The sequence below is a fragment of the Hyaena hyaena genome, unplaced genomic scaffold (genome assembly GCF_003009895.1).
Source record: "Hyaena hyaena isolate Hyena2069 unplaced genomic scaffold, ASM300989v1 scaffold_728, whole genome shotgun sequence".
In the NCBI taxonomy this organism is placed as follows: Eukaryota; Metazoa; Chordata; class Mammalia; order Carnivora; family Hyaenidae; genus Hyaena; species Hyaena hyaena.
The window spans coordinates 895,489-915,185 of record NW_024081362.1 but is presented as its reverse complement, the minus strand read 5'-3'; the positions used below and the strand labels follow the sequence as shown (position 1 = coordinate 915,185).

Sequence of the window (19,697 nt, the reverse complement as noted above, 5' to 3'; positions counted from 1 at the left end):
TGTGGGCCAAACACCAGCAAGTCTTTTCATTCTGAAAGTAAGGACACACGTGACATCATTTAAAGCCCATCTCTTTTTTTTTTTTTAATGTTTTATTTATTTCTAGGAGAGAGAGAGACAGCGTGAGCATGGGAGGGTCAGAGAGAGAGGGAGTCACAGACTGAAACAGGCTCCAGGCTCTGAGCTGGCAGTCAGCACAGAGCCCGACGTGGGGCTCGAACCCACGAACCGCTAGATCATGACCTAAGCGAAAGTCGGACGCTTAACCGACTAAGCCACCCAGGCGCCCCTAAAGCCCATCTCTTAAGTTAAAAAAAAGATAACTATATCTTACAGAATTCCAGCCTCACATAATTCTAAATTATTATTGTGCTTTGTAAAAATTTTTTTTATCTTGAAACTAAACCTTTCCCTCTCTAAAAATGTGTATAGTAGCAAAAATTAGGGCTCTGAATATTTTCTCCAGCTCAATTGATTACACCCTCCCCTTTCTATGAACTTCCTTTATATAAAGTGGGAGCAGGAGCAACAACAATGAAGCCCTTTGCAGGTGCATCATTAGCAGCTCATGTCATTATCTGGCCCATCTGGTTATCAGAAACCTTCCATCTTAGATTGTGAAGGGACTTTTAAAAATTTGCACCTGTGCATATTTCAGTAAAGCAATCAACTTCAAATTAAACAATGCCAAGGTTCTGATCATAAGGTAGATGGGACTTACTGTGTTACAATGTGTCATCTATCCAACAGCCACTCTCTCTGGCAACTCTGCCCCCATATGCCCAATGCGCACAGGTATTAGGAGCAAAGAGAAGAATGCAAGAATGGATTGGTTATTGCATTATGATTTTTGCATTATGACCACACATGTTTTTTGTTCTCCGTTGGAAAAGAGATAGCTGTGGGTTCATGGACTGCGTGTTCTACAAGACATCAAAGGACATAGGTCAAATTCCTACTCTGCAACCTAGTGACTGTGTCACTTTGAGATGGTCACTAACTTCTTTGGGATGGTTTCTTCATCTATTAAAATTGGGCAAAATGGCAAAAGCATAGACCCCTAGACCAGTGAGTCAGAATGGAGAGCCCATAATTAGACCCACACAGTTACAGTCAACTGATTGCTAATAAGGAGCAAAGACAATTCAATGAAGAAAGGACAGATAGTACCGGAACAATAAGACATTCCCACACAGAAAAATAAACCTAGACACAGCCCTTATTACTTTACATGAGATTAACTCAAAATGAACCATATATCTAAGTGTAAAATGCAAAACTGTGAAACTTCTAGAAGAAAACAAAGAAAGAAATCTATATAACCTGGAATTTGACAGTGGCTTTTGATGATATGACATCAAAACCACAATTTGTGAGGGGAAAAAAAGTGTGACTTACTAAAATTAAAGACTTCTGCTTGATCAAAGGTATTGTTAAGAGACTGACAAGACAAGCCACAGGCTTAGAGAAATATTTGCAAAAAATATTTCTGATAAAGGACTTGTATTTAAAATTTGGACATGATGAGATTTATCTTTCACTGATGTTAAATTAAATGGAGTGCCTATTTTTAAAGTTCCTGACATACAGTTCAGTACAGAGTTGCTTAATCTGAAGGCAAATGTGTAATAGGTTATAATGCAAATGGGTATTTAATTTTCCAAATGCCTCATACACAAGTTCATAAGAAATACTTCCTCTAGTGATCAAGTTGGTGAATTTTAACTCATTGCCTCACTTGCCTAGCCTTTATTTCTAAAAAAGGAAGCAGCTCAAAAAAATTCCCAGTTTGGTCCCATGTCTGTTCTAAAAGGAATAAATAATGATTCATTCTTTCTGGGAAAGACAGGAAAGGACCATCATAAATGCTTATGAGAAAGATGTTTAAGATGATACACACAAAAAAGTATTGGCTCAAGACACGTAGTAAATTATTCCAAAACCTGAGGAAATTCTTCAAATTCTTCAAAACCTGAAGAAAATCTAATTGTCCAATATTTAAATGATATAAATGATCTTCACAGTGTGTTTTTATCATGTTTTAATCCCAAAGTGCAAAGCTTTGGGGAGCTTTTGTTAATATCTTCTTCTTTTGTAGAAAGGTGGGCCTCTGTGTTTTGTTGCATTTACTCCAACAAAGGCTGACTGATTGATAAAAAGGGAGCCTAATCTCTGTTCCATTCCTTCTCTGAACACCTATGATTGACTCAGAGTTACACTGGACAGACTGGACCTTTATTATTTAATGTGCCTTTGCTCCTTCTCCCTTACTAAAGCACAATTTCAATGACTGAAAGAACTTTGTATCACATTTTGTCAAAAACCTGCAGGCAGGGACCAGGAGACAGATCCAGAGAGATACAAAAGAAGAAACTATGGATACTGGAAGGAAAAGTAAAATGGATATCCAAAACAATGGGGAAATAACAGGAAACCACCTAAAGCAAAGCTATTGTATAGAATAAACATTGTGTCCATTGAGGCTGCATAGATTTGAATAGATAATATGTTAAGAAAACTTTCTGGTGGGTGCTGATGACACTGGAGTTAAATCCTTTTCTTCCCAAATTTTTATTTTAACTAGTCCAGCTAGTTAACATATAGTGCCACATTAGTCTCTGGTGTAGAGTTCAGTGGTTCATCACTTACATACAACACCCAATGCTCATTGTAACAAGTGCAATCCTTAATACCCATCACTTGTCTAACCCATCCCCACCCTCCCTGCCCACCTTCCCTCTGGTAGCCATCAATTTGTTCTCTGTAGTTCAGAGTCTGAGCACCTGGGTGGCTCAGGTAAGCATCTGACTCTGGCTCAGGTCTTGATTTCACCGTTCATGGATTCAAGGGAGCCTACTTGAGATTCTTTCTTTTTTCCTCTCTCTCCAAACTAAAAATTTAAAAAAAAAAAAGCTCGGTTCCTTGGTTTGCCTCTCTTTTTCCCCTATATTCCTTTGTTTTGCTTCTTAAATTCTATGTATGAATTAAATCATATGGTATTTGTCTTTCTCTGACTGACTTAGGTCACTTGGAGTAACAGTCTCTAGCTCCATCCACATCATTGCAAATGGCAAGATTTCATTCTTTTTATAGCCAAGTAATATTCCATTGTGTGTGTGTGTGTGTGTGTGTGTGTGTGTGTATACTGCCTCTTCTTTATCCATTCATCAGTCAGTGGACGTTTGGACTCTTTCCATGATTTGTCTATTATTGATAATGCTGCTATAAACATTGGGGTACATAAATTCCTTCAAATTAGTATTTTTGTATCTTTGGGGTAAAGATAGTGCAATTGCTGGAGCATAGGGCAGTTCTATTTTTAACTTTTTGGGGAACCTCTGAACTGTTTTTCCAGCGTAGTGGTGCCAATTTGCATTCCCACTAACAGAGTAATATGGTTTCCCTTTCTCCATATCCTGGCCGATACCTGTTGTTTCGTGTGTTGTTAATTTCAGCCATTCTGACTGATGTGAGGTAATATCTCATTGTAGTTTTGATTTGTATTTCTCTGATGATGAATGATATTGAGCATCTGTCTGTTGGCCATCTGGATGTCTTCTTTGGAAACATGTCTATTCATGTCTTCTGCCCATTAGAAAAACTGAATTTAAATCTTAAAGCCAGAAAAGACATGGGAGGATGATTCAGCAGATGGTGTAGGGTGAAGCAGGAGGCAGGAAGAAAATTAGCATGAGCAATGGTAAGTATTTGGCACACCACAGAGCTAAAATGAAGAGGCTCTTTTGGTAAATAAAAAGGGAAGAGGATGGAAAGAAAGGAGAAATTTGATGAGTGTACAGGTGAGTTTGCTGACAGTTGGCTGTGTCTCAAGAAACATTCCTTGAATATCCTCATTTTTACTTTCATTGTCTGTAAGAGAACTCTAATATCACTGTCAATTGTAGTGTTTGTTAAATCTAGACTTTGCTTATAAATGACTTTAGGGAGTGGCTGGGTGCCTCAGTCAGTTGAGAGACTGACTTTTGGTTTCCACTCAGGTCATGATCTCATGAGTTCATGGGTTTGAGCCCCAAGTTGGCTTCATGCTGAAGGATACTCTCCCTCTCTCTCTCTCTCTTCCCTCCCCCTCAAAATAAAGTTTAAAAAATGACTTTAGGATTACCTGTCTCTCCTATCCAGCAACTGTAAGGAAAAACCTGAATTTGTTACCAGCTGAAATTTGGAAAAGGAGGGGCTGAATGTGGCCTCCTGTGATGGAAATTGGTGTCAAAGGAGGCTGAAATTTACACTAAATTTACACTACAAGTGTAAATCCTACAGTATCCTTACTATTGGGTAAGGATACACGCCTGCTAATCCTTTACCCAAAATCACCCCCCACAGACTGGAAAGTAACAGATTCTATCTGGGAAAAGATCTCAGGTTTGGAAGCAGGACAAAAATAGATCTATCTCTTCAAGACTCTGATTAGCATTCTAGACCTATATCCTGGGTGGGTTTATTTATTCCATTTATAATTCCTCCCATTCACGATACTGTCCAGTGGGGTAGATGAAGTTTGAAGAGGGCTATCTTTCCTGCCAGATGATTGTGGGATGTGAATATTCTTTAAATATAATCAGTCTATTATCTGGCTTCAGGAATAAAGTTTTCTTTTGAATTTCGCTATCATCATACTGTAAGAAGAGCATCCTCCATATGCTAAAGTGTCGTAACCTGTGGGCTGTAGCTTGCTTTTGCAAGCTGCAGATTTTTCACTGTAATTGCATGTAACACTTTATTTATAGTAATGAAAAAGTACTTAAAATCCAATTACATAGATGGAAATTGCATATCTCTAAACAGATGTAGAATAATTAAAAAGAAATCCAGTGCATATCTATAGAAACGCTTTGAAATTATGAAAATGATTTACTTCAATATCCTCCAAGAAGTTTCTCTGGTTAAATTGCTAGCCTATATTAGGTACTTGAGCCTAGTACACCTTTCATATGGCTTAATGCAGAATTGAAATGTAGTTTCCATGCATTTACTTTTCTTTCTATGACCCAAATAATTCATTGAAGAGCAATATGGTTCTATAAATTTTCTTTGCTCAGAGGTTGTTTTGGTGAGCAAAATTCCTTGCTGGGAACATCTCCTGAGGTGTTTACTGGTAGACAGGGAGTAAAGGGATTGTTTTGTCAGTATGCATAAGGAAAGTGTGGCTTTATGGGACTATTCTATTCAATGACTGCATCAAACTTCCCCTACTACATCAATAGAAGAACTGGGACTGGAAACACCACACTTGAGAAATCCCTGGTTAACCTCCATTTACTGTGAAAGCTTGAATAATGGAAATCCATCCCTCTTGTTATTTATACTCTTAACCATTTCCTTCTGAGCCTCCCCCAAACAAATATATATCAGTATTAACAGATGATGGGCATCTTTCTCTTTGTTAATGGAATGATTGTTACATCCACAAAGCTAATGACACATGTAAATCTAACAGTTATAAATGAGGCTATTTTGCACAAAAGAAGATTGTTGTTCTACTTTTTGGTTTAAAAAATACTCTAAGTTAGAACTCTTGGGGTTACAGAAAAATAATCTCTTTGAAAACTCATATTAATAACTTTAATATTACATTAATATAATTTTCATCTTAATATGTCAAGTATAATGGAAAACCTTTTAGGTAATAAAAATATATGTATTATTTATACCTAATATGGAAGAGAGGTTGAATTTGCTTTGGACTTATTTGCTATGTTCAATTTTTTCTTCATAATGGCAATAATAATCCTGACATTTCTTAAAAGTCCCAACAATTTGTTCGTTGTTCGGAAGCTCTTCTTCCATTGTAACATTAACATGCCTCTTTTTCTGCCTCAATAGAAACTTAGAAACATTTTTCCCCCCAGCAAGTATTAAGGTGACTCTAGATCATTCTGTTCCTCTGTCAGCCACATCAGATTCATTTTTTTTCTTTAGTTTGGTGCCCTTTTTCTCTAGCCTCTGACTTCTTTCTTATCAAACCAAGCTCTCAGAAACAGTCTGGTATCAGTTATTTTCATATGAGTGACTATTAGTTGCTATGCTATCTTATTTTTAGGCAAAGAAGTTGCAGGTATCAGGAAGTAGGCAAAAAAAGGTAAATTGAGGAAGTAAGAGCTCTATAACCTTCTCAAACTATTCCACACTTTCACTTAGTCTGCGAGGGAGAAGGAAGTGTGTTTCTCTCCAATGTAGGTGTCAAATAAACCTGATGATAGGCTCCATGATCCCCATGATCCTTGTTACCATCTCAACCCCTCATGTGTCTGTCAGGAAAACACATTGTTCTTTGGATTTTGTGACTGTGATCCAGTAATCTGTGACCTTTTAAGTCCTTTCTTACTGGTCTGTATCCCTTTTGTTACTTTCTATTCTTCAATTAAAAGACTTCTCACATTATAACAAACCCTGCTCTTTTCCATTTTTTCCAACTGTATTCCTCTGATGTTTCATTTCAAAAGAGATGATAAAACCAAATGTTTCTGATGACTAGCTTTATAATCATATAAAATAAGAGGTAATTTTAAAACAGCGGACTAACTATATGATTTATGTCACATCTCTTTAGCCCAGAAGAGGAAGTTCAAACAGATGGGGGTGAATCACTTAGGTAAGGTTCTGCAGGAGGTGGCAAATGGCCAGCAGCATTTCCCTTGACTTACCAGTCCATTTCTTGATTGACCCGACTGTCATGCACCCGGGCATAGTAGATATAAGAATGATAGGTGGCCAGGCCAAGGCAGAACCCAAGTGCTATGCAGAAAAATCCCTCTTGTGCAGAGATGATTGCCTGGGTCAGGCAGACCTCTCACTCTGAAAAATTTGCCATTCAGAGTCTCCTTTCACAAGGAAACAGAGACAGTGGAAATGGAGGTGAAGAAAGAAAAGAACAAGAGTAGCAAATTCAAGAATAAAAGAAATTCATAAATGTCTATGCTCCCTACTATCCACTCTTGGGGCCTGTCTCTAAGGAAGATGTTGAAATCAGTAGGAACAGGAATCAGAGAGTAGAAGTCAGAATAAGAGATCTCTCGTGCCCAAACCTCAGCTAGCCTCCCTGCTTATGCTATGAATGGTATGAATTCACCTTTTGCCCTCTGAGCTTGTAGAAGGGATGGGGACAGACCAGAGACAGTAAAAAGAGACCATGCTTGCACAAGAAGAACTTTTATATGTAAGTCAAAGTGAATAAAGTCTGATTGTCCCTGGAGGCCTTTGAAACCATTTCTTGGAACATTTAGCCTGGATTCCATGAAGATAAGGCATATTTGCACATAATGTGTCTAGAGCATTCAGTGCTCCAAATGGAAACAACATATTGCCCAGACCACACCAGTCAGAGCTCATGATTCCCACACCCTTTAGTGTTTCTGAGTGAGTAGACGGCTCTAAGTGTGGCTCATCTAGCAGGACCAGAGGAAGAGACAGCAAGGTAATGGACATGAGAGTGAAAATGAATGAAGGAGAAAGCATTGAAACCTGGAGTTGAGAAAAAATAACCATGAAGTCAACATGGAAAATGATGGAGCAACTGAATGTAGGAATTAAGTAGAGGAAGCACTTGCTGATATCTAGAGCAAGAATCCAGCTCCTTGGTTCCCTCTCTATCCTTTTCCAATTTATATGCATTCCCCAGTATTTCCAAGATGAGAATTTGAGGATAAAATGACCCTTATGAGAATTTGATGATAAAATGACCCTTATTGATCTCCCTTTCAATATCCCACTAATGACCTTAAGATATTCAGCATTCCTAAAATTCTAAGTCTCTTCTCTCCAGAACAGTTATCTAGGTACAGGACTAGCACTGAAGTGAGAATTGTAGAGTAGGAAGAGAAGTGAAGGGAGCCTGGCAGAGGGGTGCACCCAGCTTCTTTCAAAGAGGAAGAGAGCGAGGGCTTTGCTTCCAGGCTGGAGACAGCGTTTAGCCCCTCTCCCCTACCACAGTCAGATGAACCATAGAGTGAAAGAAAAGTATTTTAGCATCTGAATTTTGAGGGGAAGAGAGCTTGCACATTAGAAAGATGGATGGTCATCCTTATATTCCCATTCACAAATTAGAACCTTCCCTAACTTCTGTAATATACTATAATCAAAAATTTATATTCTCATCCTCTCGGGCAGTTTCTGGTCTCAGAAACCCCACTCTAGGTAAGCAGAGATCTTCCTGGTCCCTATTGTTTTAGGAATATAATTCCCAACCCTTGTTCTCTTTCTGCTCCACACCTAGTCATAGCTCAGGATGTCATTGGAAAATTCTTCCCTGAGGGGCACCTGGATGACTTAATCAGTTAAGCATCTGACTCTTGATTTCAGCTCAGGTCACAATCTCACAGTTCATGAGATCGAGCCCCACATCAGACTCTGTGCTGAACATGGAGTCTGCTTGGGATTTTCTCTTACCCTCTCTCTCTGCTTCTCTCTCTCTCTCTCTCTGCTTCTCTCTCTCTCTCTCTCTCTCTCTCTCAAAATAAATAAATAAACCTTAAAAAAAGAAAGAAAGAAAGAAAATTCTTCCCTGAAAGTAGTGAGCAATGGGAGTTCAATATGTACATATGTGCAAATGTCTACAATCAATCTGCAATGGTTGGCTGTTGAATGAGGAGGTGAGTCTGCCTAAACCAGCTGGGTTACAGTCTAGGCTCCCACTCTCCAGTATCAGTGCATGTGGTGCCACTGCTTTGATTTGTTTTAAGACCTTGATACTCAGAGTTAGAGTCCAAAAACATCTCCCCTAATAAGCCAGACTACCACAGCCTGAAGTTTCATCTTAGAAAAGGATTAGTTACCTGATGCACTGAATCTAAAGCTAGTACTATAGAGCGGCTTCTATCGTCCCTAAAGAAGGTCACTTCCATGGATCTGAATTGTAAGGGAATTAGTTATGCACAGCATTGTTCCTGGTATTCCCTGTGTCATTGCTTTACTCCAGTGTGCACATGTGTGTGGAACTAAGGTAGTTTCAGAAGGAAAAGAGAGATGTAAAAAGGCAATAAATCACTGAGAGTTATGAGGAAGAGGGGGAAAAATTAGAGGGAGAAGATGCTATTGCCAAGCCTACAATTTCATTTCTGTAGTGACCTCTTTTTTTTTTTTTTTTGCTATTTTTAAAAAATAGTTTATTGTCAAGTTGGTTTACATATAACACCCAGTACTCATCCCAACAAGGGGAGGGCACTTGTTGGGATGAGCAGTGATCTCTTTTAGTAAGAAATGCCTACTCCACTCCTTCTCTGCTGCCTTCTGGACTCACTGCACTCACTGCACTCACTTGGTCTCCATAGTAGGTGTTGAGTCTTTAGTAATTATTCTGATTTTGGAAGCCAGGGTCAGATTTGGTCATTATATATGAAATTTCATTTTTAAGGAATTGAGACAGCAAGCCAGTTCATCGGTGACCACCTGAAATCTATTCCATGGAACCCACCAGGGGGCCATTAATGTTCCCTTCAGTTTGTCTGAACTTCAGAAAGGTTTCTTCCTGACTAGAGGTCCCTGACTTCCTTTTTCCTAGAGCAGTTACTTTAGAAAATCTGCAGTTGTAAATTATGTCTCTGCTCCTTTGAGATGTAAATCTTCTCCCAGCCTCATGCTAGCTCCACAACTCAGAAACATCTTTCTCAGGAGCTGGGAGTCATCCCTTTGAAATGTAATCATCAAGGTCATTCATGCCCTCTATCTTCCAGTCTCTGAGGAATGGAAGGAACCTAATTTAGGTAATCTACATTTAGCAAACACAGATGGCCTAATCACATTAAGGAACTCCTTTAATTAAAACTAAATTCCCTTAATAACCCCCCCCCCAGTGTCCTCCAGTATTTTCCTACCATCTCATTCCAGCACTTATAAACTCTCTCACTTTTTTTTTTATTTCAGTGGAGTAGAGTTTAATCTCTCTCCTCTACTATAATTGTCTTTACCCCTATTGCAATAGTCTTGAATAAAGTCTTCCTGCCTGTCTCACTTGCCTGGTACAATTTTTCTTTCACTAGAATTTTAAGTTTGTGAATCTTTCTAATTAATTTCCTGCATTATCAAACCTAAAAAACTATTATTGTATGCATATCATTATACATTTGTCAGAACACATAGAATATACAATACCAAGAGGGAACCCTAATATAAACTAAGGACTTTGGGAGATAATGATGTGTCAGTGTAGATTCACACACTGTAACAAATGTACCTTTCTGGTCAGGGATGATGATAGTGAGGGAAGCATCATGAAGTGGGGAAAGAGAATAGAGGAGAGCTCAATATTTTCTTCTCACTCTTGCTGTGAACCTAAAGTTGCTCTAACAAGTTCTGTTATTAAAAAAAAACTATGTGTTGGATTCTTATATTACCTTCAGTGGATGCTTCATGGTCCTATGAAGAGATTGAGGGAGAATCCGTCAAACATTTCACTGAGAATATAGAGCCTGAACCCAGTAGCTCTATCTCCTGAATCTTCTTAAAAATTTTTTAAATGTTTTATTTATTTCTGAGACAGAGAGAGCATGAGCGGGGAAGGGGCAGAGAGAGAGGGAGACACAGAATCCAAAGCAGACTCCAGGCTCTGAGCTGTCAGCACAGAGCCCAATGCAGGACTTGAACTCATGAACTGTGAGATCATGACCTGAGCTGAAGTTGGACCCTTAACCAACTGAGCCACCCAGGTACCCCATCTATCTCCTGAATCTTGTGTGACTATAAACAACTTGATTTAGAGCCAGAAGTTGTTCAAAGGTTAAACATTAATTCTATTTCCTAAATATATTTTATAAGCCTTGAAAGTGGGCTGAGATCTGGGTATGTTATGAGAACTTTTTATAGACTGAATTCCTGATCCTTTCAGTGCTAAGCAGGCAAGATCAATTTTCATTTCATTTTGTTTCATTTCGTTTTGTTACATTTCATTTCATTTCAATATTTTAAATGTGTAAATACCTTAGACATGAGACTAAACATAGACAGGTTTGCTTTAGGTATATGTGACCACACATCCTTGCAAAGAGACTATAACTTTAAGGGTTTTAAAATTCATACCATGCAATTTTTAACTTTTTAATCATAGAGCCTAATTTTTCTCACTTCCCCATTTGACTTTTTAACCAAATCTTTGATTGACATTTATTCTTCTATTGCAGCTTTCAGTTTATTATGGTTTAGTTTTCCTAATGTAAGTACTGTAAAACTGAAGGCTCTCTTGTGCTGATCTAGATGTACAGCTAAGTCCACATAGAATAAGACTGGTCACTCCTCTGTGAGCCCCTCTGCTACACTGCAGACCCCTATTTCCCTAGATAAGACATAGAATCTCATATTCAGTTTCCTTTTCTTATGTCCTCCTATTTAATTTACCGCTGTAAAGGGCATATAACTAAACGATTTCTAAAGAAAAGGAGATTATATAACAGAAAACTAGACCATTTGAATTATTAAATCCTTAGGGGTCACTTTGGGTTTATCATTTCACCTTTAAAGAAAGGTTGTAACATTTACAGACTGCTGTGTGACTTACATGAGTCAGAACACTGCCTTGCTATTTACGTACCAAATTGCCTTGAGAGAGGAGAGTGAAGTCCCCTCTCACATTTAAATGCTCAAGAGCAATTAGCTGTGTTGGATATGGTATGATCTAAGGAAGGTTATAAAGGAAAATAAGAATTATGTTCTAACTGAATCAAATTATGTCCTAAATAGAGGTGAGTTTATATTCACATAAATAAAAATATTTTGGTAGATGAATTACTTGATTCTGCTTTTAAAAAAATTCATAGATGGCATTTGCTTAAAAATTCATGGAGAGTGTCGAAAATGCCTTTTTCTCAAAGTCATAATGACCCACTGAAGAGAAGTCATGATTCAGGTTAGTTTTAATTTCCTTTCAAACTAATTACATAACAAAAATTCAGTTGATTAGCATAAAATAATCTCTTTTCACTCCCATATTAAATATCTCAAAATTGTAACTTGTGTGCAGTTTTTATACAGCATATAGTTTCATTTGTAATGCCAACATCCATGAGGAGACAGTCCTAATTGACTAATTTTGACCATAGAGTTTGATCCATTGTACAGTATTGCTCACATTATTGGAAAGGCAGGGAAGACCCAACACTGCTTCTCAAGCCCCTGCCCTGCTTCAAGGCTAAGCTGTCATCTATGTTCTTAGGTCTTACCCAATTCTCTTCCATTCCTAAGCTCTGTGGGGATAAACTATACTTAAAACATATGCTTAAAATTATGCTTTGTATTATACATAGTTTTCTCCACACATGCCATTGCATGTTTAAGTGCAGATTCTCAGAGATAAGACTATATATCTAAATATTCTATAGTATCTAGTTTAGAGCCTCGTGCATTGTAGGCTCTCAGAGAATGAATAAATTGTCCCACATTTCAGGAAACTGTAAACACATGGAATTAATTTTATTACCATGTAAGCACCCTGTCTTCTAATTTCCCCTTTTCCTCTTCCACAAAACTCAACAAACACACATATAACAAACATGGACCTTTAAAAACCATTTTCCTTTGTTCTTTTTCATTTTCTAAATTCCATCAGTTGCAAAAGATGAAATGTTGCCCCTAAAGGTACAGAAAACACCCACATGCCCATGCCATAGCTGAGTCAGCCAAATCTACAGAGAAATGCTCTCCAAGCAGGTAATTCAGTCTATGCATATTCACTATATCCCTACGATATGCCAGGTACCATCAGGTAGGGACACCGTGGTGAGCAAAATAGACATGACACCTTTCCTATAGCATTTGTAACCTACCGGGAGAAATAGACACAAAGTAAATAAAAATGCCAACATGATTACAACTGTGATAAGTTATATACAGGAAAAGAAAGTGACACTAGGGGTGCCTGGGTGGCTCAGTCAGTTAAGCATCAGACTCTTATTGTCGACTCAGGTCATGATCTCATTGTCATGAGATAGAGCTCTGCTGAGCCCATGCTGAATGTGGAGTCTGCTTGAGATTCTCTCTCTTCTTCTCTCTCTGTCCCTTCCACACTCTTGCTCTCGCTCTCTCAAAAATAAATAACTAAACATTTAAAAAAATGACACTAGAGGAAAGGATGTTGGGGAGGAATCACTTCACAGTGAATGATCAGTAGGAACTTCTCCAAAGAGGTGTTATTCAAGTTGACATATGAAAAATGGGCCATGACTAGTTGGGGAAACAACATTTCACATACACACACACACACACACACACACACACACACACATTAGCATGTACCTACTAAGACTGGGGTGTGTTTTATGAACAGAAATTTAGTGAGAAGTGGACAGAGAATAGCATTTCCCTAGTTTGGAGAAAAAGGCAAGAACAGGGTCACGCAGAGAGACGCTGAGCTTGGCTGAGGTATTTGAAAAGGTGAGACTGGCTACTGTGTAGAGAATGGATTAGAATGGAAATTCTAAATGGGGAATGACATCAAAGTCTGATATAATAGGAAGCCCTGGACAAGCAATGATTCATAGACAAATTCTCTGGGGAGAAACCAGGAACTAATTGACAGAACACTGCCTTCTGGGGGAATGCAAAACCCATGAGGAAGAGATCCCCTAGCTCACAGCTTCTATCAACAAATATTTCAATACGAATATATTAAATGCCCCCAATAAAAACATATGAGGTGGCTGAATGCATTTTAAATGAAAGGAAAAAGCCCGCCAAGACCCAATTGCCTGCAAGAGGCTCATTTTTAGTGCTAAGGACACAAGCAGGTGGAAAGCAAGGGGATGAGAGATCTTCCAGGGAAATGGTAACTAAAAGAGAGGAAAGTTTGAGTTTCTTAGAAGAAAATGAGGTTTAAGGGATGTGGGGTAAGAGACTTTTTAATGTTTTGTCTTAGAGTATATTCTGATATTTTAGCTATATTTGTAAACTTGGATAACAAAAATTGTAGTCATAGCTTATAACCACTCCCCTCAGAAACTGATAGATCGAGTAGCCAAAAATAAGTAATTAAAAATCTCAATAACATGAAAAGTAAGTTTATATTGATACATGTGCATGTTTATGTTTTTGTATATTTATATATATAGGTACAAATATATGCACATTCATATTCACATTTTTTCATGCTCACATTAGAACAGTTCAAAAATTGTACTAATGACAAAGAAAGCATCAATACTGTCAAAGAAATGCTGTCATACAGAGTTTATTATGCAATAAAATTGGAAATCAATTATAAAGATAATTATATACAAAAAGGAACATTTAACTGGAAACTACAAAGTATGCCACTAAATAGAATTTTTGTATGATAAAATAAACAGCAGTATGAGAGAATATTTAGGGTCAAATAAAAATTAAAGGATTATGTGTCAAATTCTGGAAAATACAACTAACGAAATATTTGGAAATTTATAGTCTTTAATACATTTATTTAAAAAACACAAGAGACGTAGGAAACAAATATGTTAAGCTTTCATTTGAAGAAGCTAGAAAAAAAGAGGAATAGAATAACTCTTCACTCATGGCCATACACATAAAAATTCTAAATAAAATTTTAACTAACCAATTTCAACAGCACATTAAAAATGCATCATTATCAAGTTGGTTTTGCCTCAGGAATGAGAAGATAAATTAACATCAAAAATTGCTTAATATACTTCAAATTAATGAAATAAAGAGGAAAAAAATCATACTATCATAATAAATGAAGAAAAGGCATTTGATGGTATGGCAACATCTCTTTATGATGCAAATTAGCTGAAAGAGAGAATGTAAGAGGCATTCTTTACCAAAATTAACTGACAAATTACAGATAGAAGACGTTTGTACTATCCAAAACTGACAAGAGATTATTTTCTAAAATATGCAAGGAACTCCTATAAAATGGTGAGAAAAGTACAGAAACTAAAGTAGAAAAAATAGGCAAAGAGTATGGAGAAAATTTAAATGGCTAAAAAATATATAAAGAAACGCATAACTCTTATCAGAGAAGTGAAAAACTCACACATCAATGAAATATATTTCTTCTAACAAACTGGCAAGTCAGAAGCCAGATCATTATATGTGCTGATGAAAATGAAAGGGAAAATCCCAAGTATTATTGATAAGGGCCATGTAGAGAACATAATGGAAGAATAAAGTATTCATACACCCATGGCCCAGTAATCTCTCTGCTGGATACATTACTCAGAGAAATTTTCTCATAATCTTTCAAGGAGTATAAGGTCATTCATTATAGCCTTGTCTACACTATAGGAGGGCAGATGCAATCTGAGTGTATGAGTAGGGGTATATAGGTGAAATATATAGGACACGTTCTGTGGAATATTACATAACATTCTGAAGCAATATCCATAAAGAAAATGGATAGATCATGCAAATATAGTTATTGAAAAATTATATGAAAAAATAATGAACTCTGTCTCCATACCATTTGTCAAATTGACTAGGCCTAGTAGCTAATATCTGTGTTGTGTTTACTTTATCCTAGACACTATTCTAAGCATGTTATCTACATTTTAATCCAAACACAAACAAAAACATACACACAAAATCACACATACAAAAACAAAACCTCTATATGTTATTTAAGATTATAATTTTATCCATAAGTTTTATGAAATGTGTGGAAAAGGATATATTAAAAACAGGAGAGTAACTACTAATCTAAGGTGGTGGGCAGGGGGGCAGGTTAAGGAGGTTAATTATAGTGGAGACCAGAGGCTAAAGAGACAATTACTGACAAAATAAAATTCTAGAGGAATGATAATGATAGTATATGTTAAACTCTCATTAACTCAACTCTTCACCTCTATATTGAAAACAAATAAAACAAATGTAAAGATACTTAAAAAAAGAAAAAGGTAGAATGCTAATTAAGAATGTGAACCATTGGAGACTGACATGCCCCTACCCAACAAGTTCAAAATAGCTAGTTTTTCTTCCAGCATTGGTATGAATTATCATTTCTTTGCTTGAGCCCAGAGAAAATAATTGCCTGCTTTGATAAAAGAAGACAGATGTGTACAAGCTAATGACTCACCCAGACTATCAAAAGATGGAATGTGTGCATCTGGGACCCCTCCTTTCTCCTGTTAGACATGAGGACTTTTAAGGAGTGAACATTCTGAGGTATATATTGGGCTACATCATTTCAAAGACCCTTAGCTTAAATTGAATCATTCCAATACCTAAGTGGCATATTTATGAAAGGCAGTGTCACATTTAATCTTTTCCTGGGTTGCCTACACTATTTCAATAGAGAACATACGTTATGTTCCATCACTTGGGAATAGTCATCAAATAGGCTACTATTAACTACTTACTAATTAAAGAGTAAATTTAATATTTAGGTAAAGTCTAAAATACACGTTTCAGAATACCACTACCACTCTGTCACCAAATCCTAGTAAAGTTGTAACATAAAATTGTAAGAGGCAACAGAGTAAGGATTGCAGGCACCTGCCCTAGAAAATTAGGGAAAATGCATAGAAAGGCATGCTGGACCCATACCTTCCAAGCACCGTGTTCCAGGGAAAAAAAAAGATATGGGCCAGAAAAGTGAGTCAGGTCATTGTTAGCTAAACCTATTCCACTTAAAACAACAAAAGCTATAGCTTATATGCATTTAATGTGTGTATATATACATACATATATTATTATATGTATGTGTGTATAAATATTCATATATGTCCATCTGTTAAGCAGTACTTAAGCTGTGTCTTTTAGGAAGGCAAAGATTGCCTCATAGGTTTCTTTACAATATATAATCCTATTTGTCTCTATGTTGGATCATAAAGTATCACATTTAAGAATCTCACTGAGCTCTGAATTTTTACTTTTGAGTCACTGGGTTAAAAATAACATTGTTGTTTATTGTCTGACCTTTCTACTACCCAGAATTCCTGGCACAGCATCTTGAAAGCTTAGGGCCAAAGGACCTCAGGGCATTTGGAGACAGGAGTGAAACATTTGGCTTGGTTTCATCGTTCTTCCATTTACCTTACAGTGGCAACTGCAAAATTCCTATTGAGTAGATTGAGAAGCTGTCTGGTTTGATTGTAGCTTCAGTGAATTTGTGCTTCTGACCTCCACTGAATTGCTATTTTATTGCTATTTACAGCAATGTTCCCCAGTAAATCTCAACTTCTGTCCCTATGGCAACCATATATACCTGAGATGTTACTGCCTCTTTTTCTGCCCGTAGAAAAACATAGTTAAAAGAGAAAATAATAAATCTAGCTAGTGGATTTTCTACATTATCATGCCTGTGTATTACTCTGAGTTGTGGATTTTCATTTAGGAATCCCCTGAACTGAACTCAGTAGTTGCATGCACAAGCATGGCATTCCTTCAGCAGATACAAATGAAAGACAAATGCATGAATTGTATGTGTGATTACTCATTTCTGAGTATGAGCTGAAGACTATATGTCATATATGCATAGGACAGATAAAGAACATTTTCTGGCCAGGTGTAATTGCTGGCAATTCTGTGATAAAATACTTCTTTTTGCCCTGTTTTTCATTTCTTTCTCTCTCTCTCTCTCTCTTATTCTCTCTCTCTCTCTCTCTTTAACATGCTTCCCATTAGCTCAGTATGTTACAGAGTAGGATTCTTGAATGGAATCACCGAGGAACACTTATTAAAAATGTGAGATCCTAAATTCCACAAGGACTTGGGTTGGAGGGCAATAATCCTCATTTTAAACAACTTTGCCTTTGATTTTTATGAATGTTAAAGTTTGAGAATCATTGTAGTAGACAGCCTTTGAGAGATAGGGCCCCATATTATACATCTTAATATTCCCAGCACCTTCACAGTGCCTTCCAGGTTTAAATAGGGTATAGCCTGCTCTCGTGATCTTGGTCGGCATCAAGTCATCACTAAAACCTCTTGAGAGTCAGCTGATCTCTGTCCTCTCCAAAAGTCTACAGACAATATTCAAGGGAGTTTCAGGTGTCCGTAAACTAGAATGGAATGGGATGGAGTGTAGCTTCTCAGATTGATTCTGGATATAGTTATAAATTCATAAGTAAATGATGTTGGAGAAGGTCATCAAGTGGACATAACCACAGGTTGACCCACTAGCTGGACTCAGGCAGGCAGACGCTCCTCATCCCCTCCCCTGTCCTTGGGATATATGCTCCACTTGCCTTTCCTGCGGTAGGATGTGGCTGTGAGATAACAACATGTTGAGCGCACCTGAACAGTATATATTACTGGAGCCAGTCACCAAAGACAAGTCTCTTAAGTTCCCTTGTTTATTAAAACTGCCACCTACCAACATGAAATGGCTTGTATCTTTCTTCAATTTCTCCTTCCTTTCTCTGTACAGGGGCCAGGTTGCAAAGCAACAACTGGCCTTTCATCCAAGAGCATGTGTTTGAGAGCTTGTAGTCCATATCTTAAAACCACAGTGTTGTACCTCAAGAGGAGAGCTCTCCTTTCATCTTTCCCTTTGATGACTTCATGTGCAAAGTGTAAAAGTCATTGGAAGGTACTATAAGGGACTCTGCAAGGCTGTGCAAACAGAGATAAACTTATTTGCAGTGTCCATGCTCTCTGGTCCATTCTTGCATCTACCTAAATGGAAACACCCTTCCTTCACAGAAGCTGTCCCAGAACTTTGCACAAGAAGCACAGAGTCTAAAAGATGAGATCTGGAGCACACATTCAGTGGAACAAATTTATTCTCTCAAAGAGAGGAATTAATAGATGTCATGTATTGGGTCTGGACACTTAAAAATGTCTCCATGTATTCCCTATCAAGGGTGATCTTTGCTTTTTATGTAATCTTACAAAGGATACAAGATGATTCTACTTATCCTTAATAATTTTAATATGTTTTCTTGTATGGGAACAAACAGTTTTCAGACAATAAGATAAAACTAAAGGTATTCTTATTGAAATGTTATTTTTATAGTATCTATTGACTAATATGTGGAGGTATGAGGAAGGGGGGAGAGAGAGAGAGAGAGAGAGAGAGAAGATAGAAGAGGGAGTTAAGTGGTATTTTCCATATTCATAGCCAAAGCAAGAATTCTAGGATGTCAGGCCAGAAGGCATATAATCAGGAATTCTTTCTTGTATGACAGATCTCTATGAAAACAAAAACAAAAACAAAACATTAGTGAAAGATTTGATGTTTGAATGTAGATACTTGGAAGCCATGATTAAGATTTTATTTATTACTTTTTATTCCAGTGTAATTATGTACACTGTTATATTAGTTTCAGGTATACAGCATACGGATTCAACAATTCTACATTACTCAGTGTTCTTCATAATCAGTGTGCTCTTAATCTCCTTCACCCATTTCACTCATCCCCCAACACAGCTCCCCTCTGCTAACTACCAGTTTGTCTTCTATATTTAAGAGTCTGTATTTTTGGCTAGTCTCTTTTTTTCTTTGTTAGTTTGTTTGGTTTCCTAAATTCCACATGAGTGACATAATAAAGTGAAAATACATAGACATCTTTCTTGTTGCAAATGGCAAGGTTTTAATATTTTTATGCCTGAATAATATCCCATTATATATATATCAATATTATCAATATATTACCTATCAATGGACACTCAAACTGCTTCCATATTTTTTGCTATTGTAAATAATGCTGTAGTAGACATAGTCATAAATACATATTTTCAAATTAGTGTTTCTGTACTTTTTGGGTAATTACCCAGTAGTGAAATTACTGGATCATTTGGCAATTCTATTTTTTTTTTTT

The 19,697-nt window shown here is 37.1% G+C and overlaps 1 long non-coding RNA gene across 1 annotated transcript in view; it reads right to left on the bottom strand.

Annotated features, from left to right (window-relative positions):
* Positions 1 to 18,916: 18,916 nt before the first annotated feature.
* Positions 18,917 to 19,697, bottom strand: part of LOC120220836 — a 23,379-nt gene continuing 22,598 nt past the window's right edge. Inside the window, exon 3 of the long non-coding RNA XR_005525671.1 lies at positions 18,917 to 19,068. This is a non-coding gene — a long non-coding RNA (uncharacterized LOC120220836). The remainder of the gene's footprint in view (positions 19,069 to 19,697) is intronic.